Source organism: Mustela nivalis (genome assembly GCF_964662115.1).
Source record: "Mustela nivalis genome assembly, chromosome: 17".
Taxonomy (NCBI): domain Eukaryota; kingdom Metazoa; phylum Chordata; class Mammalia; order Carnivora; family Mustelidae; genus Mustela; species Mustela nivalis.
Window position 1 is genome coordinate 3,316,822 of NC_139036.1, and position 10,982 is coordinate 3,327,803.

At 46.9% G+C, this 10,982-nt stretch overlaps 1 pseudogene across 1 annotated transcript; it reads left to right on the forward strand.

Annotated features, from left to right (window-relative positions):
- Window positions 1–8,405: 8,405 nt before the first annotated feature.
- On the forward strand, window positions 8,406–10,356 carry LOC309852211 (proline-, glutamic acid- and leucine-rich protein 1 pseudogene; annotated as a pseudogene). Its single transcript, XR_014316595.1, has 3 exons — window positions 8,406–8,672; window positions 8,770–10,166; window positions 10,270–10,356. The product of XR_014316595.1 is annotated as a proline-, glutamic acid- and leucine-rich protein 1 pseudogene (transcript).
- The last annotated feature ends 626 nt before the right edge of the window (window positions 10,357–10,982 follow it).

Sequence of the window (10,982 nt, forward strand, 5' to 3'; positions counted from 1 at the left end):
GAACCCCTCATTCCCTGCCCAGCACCGGAGAGGACGCAAAAGATCTGCACCGGGCAACAAGCCGTTTTCCTCCAAATCACAGCCTGCTTCCAAGAGGCAGAGGCTCGGCTGAGCCAATAGCTTCCTGGAAAAGTAGCCGGTGTTGCACTTCCTTCTAGATGACACCGGTGCAAGACTAGTGTGGAATGGGAGACACAAATCAAGCCCGGTCCTGGAGCAAAACCGGGCTCCCAGCCAGCCAGCCAACGTTGGGAAAACTTCCCAATCCCTGAACCAGCAGTTTGAAGGAATGTGGGGGCTTGAGGCCTCGTCTGTGATCCCAGGGCGCATGGGCTTTGGGACAGTACATGGAGATCCGTGTCCCTTTGGCCTCCTGTCCCACAGCTCCTGGGACTCCTGCCGCTGCCCACAGGCTTCCCCTCCCTTCTCCCTATGTTCTTTGCAGAACCTTTAGGTAGTGTTAATTTTATTAATTAAAGCCTGTTCTAGTTTCTCTGCATAGCTCTCCTGAGTCTCTTCTGTGGGTCAAGTGCGTAAAAGTTGGGGGCCGAATGGGTGCTGTCATGGGAAGCCCGACGCCATCATTTCCAGGTTCCCGTGGCCCAGCAGAGCGGGTAGGGCAAGAAGGACGGACCCTTGAAGAGTGAGAGTAGGTTTTCCGTTTTGGGGGGGCCTGGGAGAACACTGGCCTGGGGAGGGCAAAGTGGGGAGACTCACCCTTGTCTATTGGAAGCGCTGCTCCTCTCCCACTGGGGACGCCACGGAATCTTTTTGCTTCACAGCCCTAGGGCAATGTAAAGACACTCCTGGCCTAGAGTATAGGTCTGGCATCAAAGGTGGTGGCTCAGGGCACAGGAGGACAGCTTTGCCTTGAGGGTATGACAGCTCCCTGAGCGCTGAGTGACATCCCAGTTCACACAAGCACCAGGCCTCCCTCCGTGCATCTCTTCCCTCTGCCAGGCATTTGGGGGCCCCTTCCTGATGGCACTGGGGAGAAGAATGAGGAACAAACAAGTCACCTGGGAGAGGGAGGGAGCAGAGATGACACTGAAAGGACCGTCACCCCCCAAAACTCCTCAGTCCCGTATTGATTAGATACAAGATCACAACCAACAAAGGAGGAGGTTATACATTCGTCATGGGTCTTGTAGGTCAACCAGAAGGAATGGGAGGCCTACGGTGACCACAGTCTTGTAGGTAAACAGAGTAGGCTGTGCCTGTCCCAGTGGCTTGGATTTGGCGGAGCAAGTGCACATAAAGGGATTATTCTAACAGCAGGCTTTCCTGAGGCAGGGGAGACAACGGAAAAGGGAAACAGGTGATGTCCCACCCTGAGCTGCTGGGCTTCAGGACGTGTATCCTCCTCTCCACCCGTGGCCTGCTGCTAGTTCAGGTTTTCTTAAGGTCATCGTCAAGGCTTGCGTGACCAGTACCATTTCTCATTAGTGATATTTTAAGCAGCCTATCATTTTGAGGGATGGTTACATCCCCCCCCCCGTTTTTGTTAATGCAGAAGCAGCAAATCCATTTTGCAAGTTCTTGAACCATTGGTCGTCAGAAAGATGTTCGTGAGCATCTGAGGAGTAAGCGTAAAAAGACTATAGCAATAAAAAGTGTCATCATTCCACCTATAATGCCAGCACCAGTGTTTTGATTCAAGCAAAGGGTTTTACATCAGACAGAATATCATTAATCCTTTGTGCGAAACTCACTCTTGGAACTGATTGTAAGGATCACAAGGAATGCCCTGAATAGTATCTTGAAGCTGTTTAATATCCACAGTTAAATTACCACCATCATGACTAGTAATATGGTGAAATCTTGTTCCATGGTATTTCTGAGTTATTATAGGTGTAGGAGTAACACAGAAGGAAGAAACATTCTAATCACACGGAAGGTGAAGGCTTATATTTGCAAGATCTTCTCTCCTATATATATTACAGCTTCCTTTAAATCAAGGACTCTTTCATGAAATCTTTGATCTAGGACTGTTTGTTGATTCCAAGCCTTGATAGCATTCCCGTGCCATTTTTGCACAAATTGGGTGGTTTGTGCAGTCTGATGCAAGGCCAGTCCCACAGTGGCAGCGGTAACAGTAATGGCTGTAATTTGGAAAATAGGTTGGTCAGAGGCACGGGTGACAACCGGGATTTGTGCCTCTTGTCTGAAGTGTGCAGTATGTGTGCGGTGGGGCAGTGGTTGGGGGGACAGTTTTGTGGGACTGAGCCCCTGCTCTCTCCAGGTATCTATGTCCACACAGATAGCGTCAGATTTGAGTTATATTGTAGCACAACTAGCTGGTGTCAGAGAATTTGGTGAGTGGAACACCGCCTCCCACACCCGTGGTGGAGTTGGGCACAGAACCCTTATGATTCCAAATATGAGAATGTCCAAAACCAAAACAAAAACCTGACCCTTTTTGCTAGTTTGGCTGAAACAGAAGTCTAAAATCAAAGCGTGTTCTACAAATGCACGATGTTATGAGAAACGTTGTTTTATGAAGGTTTCATTTCACAGGCATGATTGATTACATTATTGACTATTGGCCATTGATCTTCATGTCCAGTTGTCTTCTCTCCCCAGAGGTCTGGCTGGTGGGCTCAAGGGTCCATGGCTCTAATCACAATCACAAGTTGACCCCACTGCCAACCAGCCCCAGTTCCTAGGGGAGATCCAAAAGCCACCCCCTTAACATAATAAAAGAAACTTTTATTGCTATCCTCATAGGAAATTACAGAGGTTTTTAGTTCTGTGCCTGAAATGGAGACACAGAATATTTCTGTTATATTCTGTTATATTTCTATTTCACAGTGTTAGAAAGCAAAGGAATAACCTAAAGAATATATTAAAAAAAAACCCTAGAACTGTGAGTAAAGTTGATGTAATTTTCTGAGTTTTCAATAACTTTCTTTTTGTAGCATATTGTAAATGTAAATATAACCTTATTTGGTTATCAGTGATATTTAAAACACAGGGATATGCAGACAATATTAGTTTAAATATTGTCTTAACTCTCCAGATATTTTAGTCCATGAACATCTATTTTTAATTATATATGTTGCTTTGGAAATTTAACAACTGAACCAAAAAACAAAACAAAACAAAAAACCTATGAGTTCTTTCAAAAAAGTGAATATTTTCTTGGAAAAAATAGACTATAAAAGTTGTATAGTATTAGGGTGCTTGGGTGGCTCAGTGGGTTCAAAGCCTCTGCCTTCGGCTCGGGTCATGATCCCAGGGTCCTGGGATCGAGCCCCATGTCAGGCTCCCTGCTCTGCGGGGAGCCTGCCTCCTCCTATCTCTCTGCCTGCCTGTCTGCCTACTTGTGATCACTGTCTGTCAAATAAATAAATAAATAAATAAATAAATAAATAAATAAACTCTTTAAAGATTTTAAATAAATCTTAAATAAATTTAGTGATTTATTTAAATAAATTTAAATAAATAAATAACAATCTTTAAAGATTTTGTTTATTTATTTATTTGACAGCAAGAGAGAGAGAGATCACAAGCAGGCAGAGAGGCAGGCGGGGTGGGGGTGGGGGCCAGGCTTCCTGCTGAGCAGAGAGCCCGATGCGGGTCTGGATCCCAGGACCCTGAGATCAAGACCTGAGCAGAAGCCAGAGGCTTAACCACTGAGCAACCCAGGCGCCCCAATAAGTAAAATCTTAAAAAAAAAAATTGGGGAGGGTATGTGCTTGGGTGAGTGCTGTGAAGTGTGTAAACCTGGCGATTCACAGACCTGTACCCCTGGGGATAAAAATATATGTTTATAAAAAATAAAAACTTAAAAAAAAATGAAAGTGGACCTGGACTGGGGCACCTGGCTGGGTTAGTTGGTTAAGTGTCCAACTGCTGATTTTGGCTCAGGTCACCATCTCAGGTAGTGAGACTGAGCCCCTTGTTGCACTCCACGCTCGGCCGGGAGTCTGCTTGAGATTCTCTCACTCCCCCTCTGCCCCTCCCCACTGCCTACCCATGTCCCCTCTCTAAAATAAATAAATAAAGCTTTTTAAAAATAATGAAGTGGATTTGGAATAGTTACAAATATATATTGCAAACTCTAGGGCAACCAAAAAAGAAAGAAAAAAAAAGTACAACTGACATGCTAAGAAAGAAAGAAAATGAAATCAGAATAAGTTGTCAGTTAAAACCACAAAAGGCAGAAAAAGAGTGGAAGACAAAAACAGGAACAAAGAACAAGGATAATGAAGAGAAAATAGTAACAAATGTTAGATATTAATCCAGGTTTATCAATAACACTTCTAACGTCACCGGCCTAAATGCACCAATTAAAAGGCAGATTTCAGAGCGGATTAAAACACACAACCAAAATACATGTTGTCTATTAGAAAATTACTTTGAATATAAAGACACACAGATTAAAAGTAAACAGATGGAGAAAAACAGACCATGCTACCACTAAGATGCTTACATTAATCAAAGGAAGGCCGGAATAGCTATATTAATTTCAGACAGAGCAGACATCAGTGTAAGAAAAGTTAGGGATAAAGAAGGGCTTTATGTAATGATATATTTATATTTACATAAATATAAATTCTCCAAGAAGACATAGCAATTCTTCCTTAACATTATGCATGCCCCTAATAAGGCGTCCAACTATACAAGGTAAAACTTACAAGTAGAAAAAGGTGAAACCACTAACGTGGCTGGAGACTTCAACACCTGTCCCTCAAAAATGGACCGATCCAGCAGGCAGAAAACCAGTAAGGACACAGTTGAACTCAATAACACCATCAATCACCAAGAAATAATCGACATCTACAGACAGCTTCATCCAACAACAGCAGGATACACATTTTTCTCAAACTCACATGGAGCATTTGCCAAGATAGACTACATTCTGGGCCATAAAACACATCCTAACAAAATTAAAAGAGGTGTGCCTGGGTGGCTCGGTCAGTTAAACGTCTGCCTTCAACTCAGAGCCGTGCATCAGGCTCACTGCTCAGAAGGAGTCTGCTTCTCCCTCTGCCCCTTTCCCTGCTTGTGCTCCTTCTCAAATAAACAAACACACAAACAAATAAATAAATTAGATCTTTTTTTTAAAACAAACAAAACAAAACAACCAAAATATTTTTTTAAAAGAATAGAAATCAGTTTCTGCTCGTAGACTATAATGAAATTAAACCAGAAATCAGTAACAGAAAAGTAACTGAAAAATCCCAATATACAGGGAGACTGAAAACATGCTTCTGAATAACAAATTGGCAGAAGAAGAAATCTCAAGAGAAATTTTGAAAGATTTTGAACTAAATGAATTTGAAAACACAACAATCAGTAAGCTTCTAGCCAGGTTAACAAAAAATGAAAAACAAACAAACAAACAAACAAACAACCAAACCAGAAAGGGGGATACAAATGACTAATACTACAAATGAAAGAAGAGACACCAGTAGGGATCTCCCTGAAAAGGATAATAAAGGAATACTATGAACAACTCTATGCCTACAAATTTGACACCATAGATGAAGCAGACCTATTCTGTGAGACACACATCTGCCAAAATTTACTCAGGAAGAAACAGGCAATTTGAATATAGGTCTTTATATATTCAAGACATTGAATCAGTAATTAATAGCCTTCTAAAACAGAAAGCATGAGGCCAGGATGAGTTCTCTGGTGGATTCTATCAAACATTAAAGGAAGAAACTATACCAAGTATCTATTTTCAATCTCTTTCTAAGGATAGAAGCAGAGAGATTATTTCCTAATTCATTCTATGAGGCCATAATTACACTTATGCCAACACCAGAAAAAGACATTACAAGAAGACTGCAGACCAGTATTTCTCATGAACACAGATGCAAAAATGTCCAACAAAATAGTAGCAAACTGAATTCAGCAATGCATAAAAAGAATTATATGCCAGGACCAAATGGGATTTATCCCAGGTATGCAAGGCTGGTTCGACATTCTAAAATTAATGTGATCTATCCCATTGATAGACAGAACATCACAGAAAAAGAATTTGACAAATCCAACCACCATTCATGATAAAATCTCACAGTAAACTAGGAATGGAGGGGAACTGTCTCAACTTGATAAAGAATATCTACAAAAAGCTACCGCTAACACCATACTAAAGGGTGAGAAACCCCAAGCTTTTCCATCAAGATTGGGTAAAAATATAAGGATGTCTTCTCTCTCCTTTTTTTCTTCCATTGATTTTTCTATTGGCTGTGGTTATTACAGTTTCATAATCTGAAGGATGTCCTATTTCACTCGCCACTTCTTTTCAACACAGCTCTTGAAGTCCTTGCTAATCCAGGAAGTTAAAAGGAAATGAGAGGTATGCAGCTCGGAAAGGTAAACATGAAACTATTGTTCAAAGATAACATGATTACCTATGTAAAAAAAAATCCAAAAGAATTGATCCAAAAACCTCCTGGAACTAATAAGTGACTAAAGCAAGGTTGTAGAATACAAGGTTAATATTTAAAAATTAAATTGCTCTCCTATATCTCAATAATAAACAACTAAAATTTGAAATTAAAAAGACAGCACCATTTATATCAGGACGCGCCAAAATGAAATATTTAGGTATAAGTCTAACAAAAGTCATATCAGACCTGTATGAGGAAAACGACAAAACTCGGATGAATGAAATCAAAGAACACATAAAGGGAAAGATACTCTATGTTTTTGGATAGGAAGACTGAATATTGTCAACATGCCAGTTCTTCCCAACTTGATCTATAGATTCACTACAATCCCAATGACAATCCCAGCATGTCATTTTATGGATATCGACAAACTCATCTAAAGGTTAAATGGAAAGGCAAAGGACCCACAACAGCCAACAGAACATTGAAGGAGAAGGACAAGGGACTGACACTACCCAACTTCAAGACTCACTATAAAACTACAGTAATCAGGACAGTGTTATACTGGCAAAAGAATAAACAAATAGATCAATGAGACAGAATAGGGAGACCAGAAAGAGACCTTCAAAAATTTAGTCAACTGATCTTTGATAGAGGAGCAAAGACAATACAATGGAGCAAAGACAGTCTTTAAAATATAATGCTATAATAAGTAGACATCCAGGGGCGCCTGGGTGGTTCAGTGGGTTAAAGCCTCTGCCTTCGGCTCAGGTCATGATCCCAGGGTCCTGGGATCGAGCCCCATATCGGGCTCCCTGCTCAGCAGGGAGCCTGCTTCCTCCTCTCTCTCTCTCTGCCTGCCTCTCTGCCTACTTATAATCTCTGCCTGTCAAACAAATAAATAAATAATATTTTTAAAAAACACACACACAAAAAAGTAGACATCCACAGAACAACAACAATAACAAAATGCATCTAGATACAGACCTTTCAAAAAAATTAACTCAAGGGGCACCTGGGTGGCTTAGTCGTTAAGCGTCTACCTTTGGCTCAGGTCATGATCCCAGGGTCCTGGGACTAAGCCCTGCATTGGGCTCCCTGCTCCACAGGAAGCCTGCTTCTCCCTCTCCTACTCCCCCTACTTGTGTTCCTTCTCTCACTGTGTCTTCTCTGTCAAATAAATAAATAATATCTTAAAAAAAAATGTAACTCCAAATGGGCCACAGACCTAAATATAAAAGAAAAAATAGCAAATATTGTAGAAGACAACATAATTTAGAGGACCCTGGGTATTGTGATATCAACACCAAACATGCAATCCGTGAAAGAAATGTATTTAATGTTTGAATTAATCATTAGTGATGAACTTATTGAAATTAAAAACAACTGCTCTGTGAAAGACCATATCAAGAAAATGGAATATAAGCTACAGACTGAACAAAGATATTTGCAAAAGACACATCTGATAAAGGACTGTTATCCCAAATATACAGAGAACTCTTAAACTCAACAAGATCACAAACAACCCAATTGAAAAATGGGCCAAAGATCTTAACAGACACCTCACCAAAGAAGTTATACAATGGTGAATCAGCACATGAAAAATGCTGAACGTCAGATGTCATCAGAGAAATGCAAATAAAAACGAGACTTGACTGCACATCCACCAGAACAGCCCATCGCAGAGCACTGACATCACCAAATGCTGGTGAGGATGTGGAGCAACAGGAACTCCACTCATTGTCGGTGGGAATGCAAAATGGTACAACCACTTGGAAGAGTTTGTTGTTTTCTTACAAAACTAAACATTCTCTTAGCATACCAGCCAGCAGTCATGCTCCTTGGTATTTATCCAAAGGAGCTGCAAACTATGTCCACACAAAAACCTGCACACCGATGTTTATAGTACCTTTATTCTTAATTGTCAAAACTTGGAAGCAAAGTGTCTTTCAATAGGTAAATGGAGAAACTGTGGTACAGAAATGTAGAGACAATAAAAAATACTGGTGGTTTCTGAGGGACAGGTGGAGAGCACAGAGGATTTTGAGGGCAGTAAAAATGCTTTTTATATTGGGTGGTCTCAGCGCCATCTCTGAGTGTGCTCCGTGTTCTTTCCAGAGACTGCACGGCCTGGTCCTCCCCCTGGTCATGGGGGTCCAGCAGGGCGAGGTCCTGGGCAGCTCCCCGTATACCAGCTCCCGCTGCCGCCGGGAGCTCTACCGCCTGCTGCTGGCACTCCTGCTGGCCCCGGCTCCCCGCTGCCCGCCTCCCCTCTCCTGCGCAGTGCAAGCCTTCTCCCTTGGCCAGCGAGAGGACAGCCTTGAGGTAGCTGCCCCTTGGCCCTCCCTACCCCCCACATCTGAAGCCAGGGCCTCTCCTTCTGGTGCCTGATGCTCACACCTGCCGTTGGCCTCTTCCTCAGGTGGCATCTTTCTGCTCGGAAGCGCTGGTGACCTGTGCTGCCCTGACCCACCCCCGGGTCCCTCCCCTGCAGTCCATGGGCTCTGCCTGCCCTACGCCTGCTCCAGTCCCCCCTCCTGAGGCCCCATCTCCATTCAGGGCACCCCCCTTCCATCCCCGAGGCCCCATGCCCCCGACGGGCCCCTTGCCGCCAGCGGGCCCCCTGCCTCCGACACGCCCTGGACCTCCAGCCACAGCCAACCACTTAGGCCTCTCCGTCCCAGGCCTGGTGTCTGTGCCCCCCCGGCTCCATCCTGGCCCAGAGAACCATCGGGCAGGCTCCAACGAGGACCCCGTCCTCGCCCCTAGTGGCACTCCTCCACCCCCCATACCCCCGGATGAGACTTTTGGGGGCAGAGTGCCCAGGCCGGCCTTTGTCCACTATGATAAGGAGGAGGCATCCGACGTGGAGATCTCCTTGGAAAGCGACTCTGATGACAGCGTGGTGATCGTCCCCGAGGGGCTGCCTCCCCTGCCGCCCCTCCCCCCTCGGGCTCCACACCCCCGCCTGTGGCTCCAGCCGGCCCACCAACTGCCTCCCCTCCTGGGCCGGCCAAAGAGGAGCCCGAGGAGCTTCCCACGGCCCCGGGGCCTCTCCCGCCCCCCCGCCCCCCCCTGTACCGGCCCCGTGGCACTGCCGACTCCCCAGCTGGTCCCTGAAGGGACTCCTGGCGGCGGAGGACCCCCTGGCCTGGAGGAAGACCTGACGGTCATTAACATCAACAGCAGTGACGAGGAGGAGGAGGAGGAGGAAGAAGAGGAGGAGGAGGAGGAGGAGGAGGACTTTGAGTAAGAGGAGGAGGACGAGGAGGAGTATTTTGAGGAGGAAGAAGAGGAAGAAGAGGAGTTCGAGGAGGAGTTTGAGGAAGAGGAAGGAGAGTTGGAGGAGGAGGAAGAGGAGGAAGAGGAGGAGGAGGAGGAGGAGCTGGAGGAGCTGGAGGAGGTGGAGTTCGGCCCCGCAGGGGCACCGGCAGAGGAGAGTGGGCCCCCGCCGCCGAGCCCGCCCCCGGCGCTGCCCCCTGTCCAGTCCCCGAAGTCCCAGCCTGAGCCCGAAGGCGAGCCCGGGCTGCTGCTGGAGGTAGAGGAGCCGGGGGCCGAGGAGGGGCCGGGGGCCGAGGTTGCCCCCACGCTGGTCCCTGAGGTGCTCCCCTCTGAGGGAGAGGGTCCGCCGGACCCGGAGAGCGTCCCAGCTGGGCCACCTCCCCAGGAGCTCAAGGAAGAGGAGCCTTTGGCTCCCCGGACCCTGCTGGAGGAGGGACTGAGAGCGGGGGTGACGAGGTGCCGGTCCCCCCCGAGACACCTGCCGTGGCAGATGTGGAGGCGGAGGTCGAGGCAGAGACGGCGGCCCTCCCTGAGAAGGTAGGCGGGCAGGGGAGGGGGCTCAGCTCTGGGTCTGTCCTTCTGTGCGCCTGTGTGTGTGTGACTGTTTCCAATCTTACGTCTTTTTGCCGAAAAAGAGCAGGATGACACGGCCGCCATGCTGGCTGACTTCATCGATTGTCCCCCTGATGACGAGAAGCCACCACCGGCCCCGGAGCCCGATTCCTAATCCTCTCCTGCCGCCCTTTCGGTTTCTAATAAAGTTCTGTCCTGGGAGATCACCTGCCGCCCGCCTCTTGCACCGCTGCGTTCCCGGCCTGAAGCCCCATCGCCTGCGGGCGTCCCAAGGTACTCGTAGTGCTCCCTGTGCGTCTGCACAGCGGCCTGTGCTCCCCGGCGGCCCGACTGCCCTGCGTCGTCCCACCGTCCGCCCTCGGCGCTGCTGGCGATTGAGACCACGAGTAAGGAGCGGGGCTGCTTGTCAGAGCCTAGGATGGGTGTGTGGGAGGTCAGAGCACTGTGTGTCCCAGAGAGTGAGAGTGTGTAAATATGCGTGCTCCCGTGCCGCCAAAACCGTGGGCGGAAACCATGTGACTGGAGGTAGACAAATGGGAAAGGTACGGAGGTGTGAGCCCTGTTCCCGGGCTGGGCCTTCTTGTGACTGGATCTACCCCGTTCCCCCAGCTGTGGCCACGGCCCAGCTGGTGTCTGGTTTCTGCAAACACGGCACGCCTCGGCCTCTTTGGGGCTCTCGTGTGTGTGGGAGCAAGACGGGCGTCCGTCTGTGTGGCATGAGCACAGGTCTGTCTATTGCGGCATGAACACAGGCCGGAGATGTGGGCAGAGCAGCTCGTC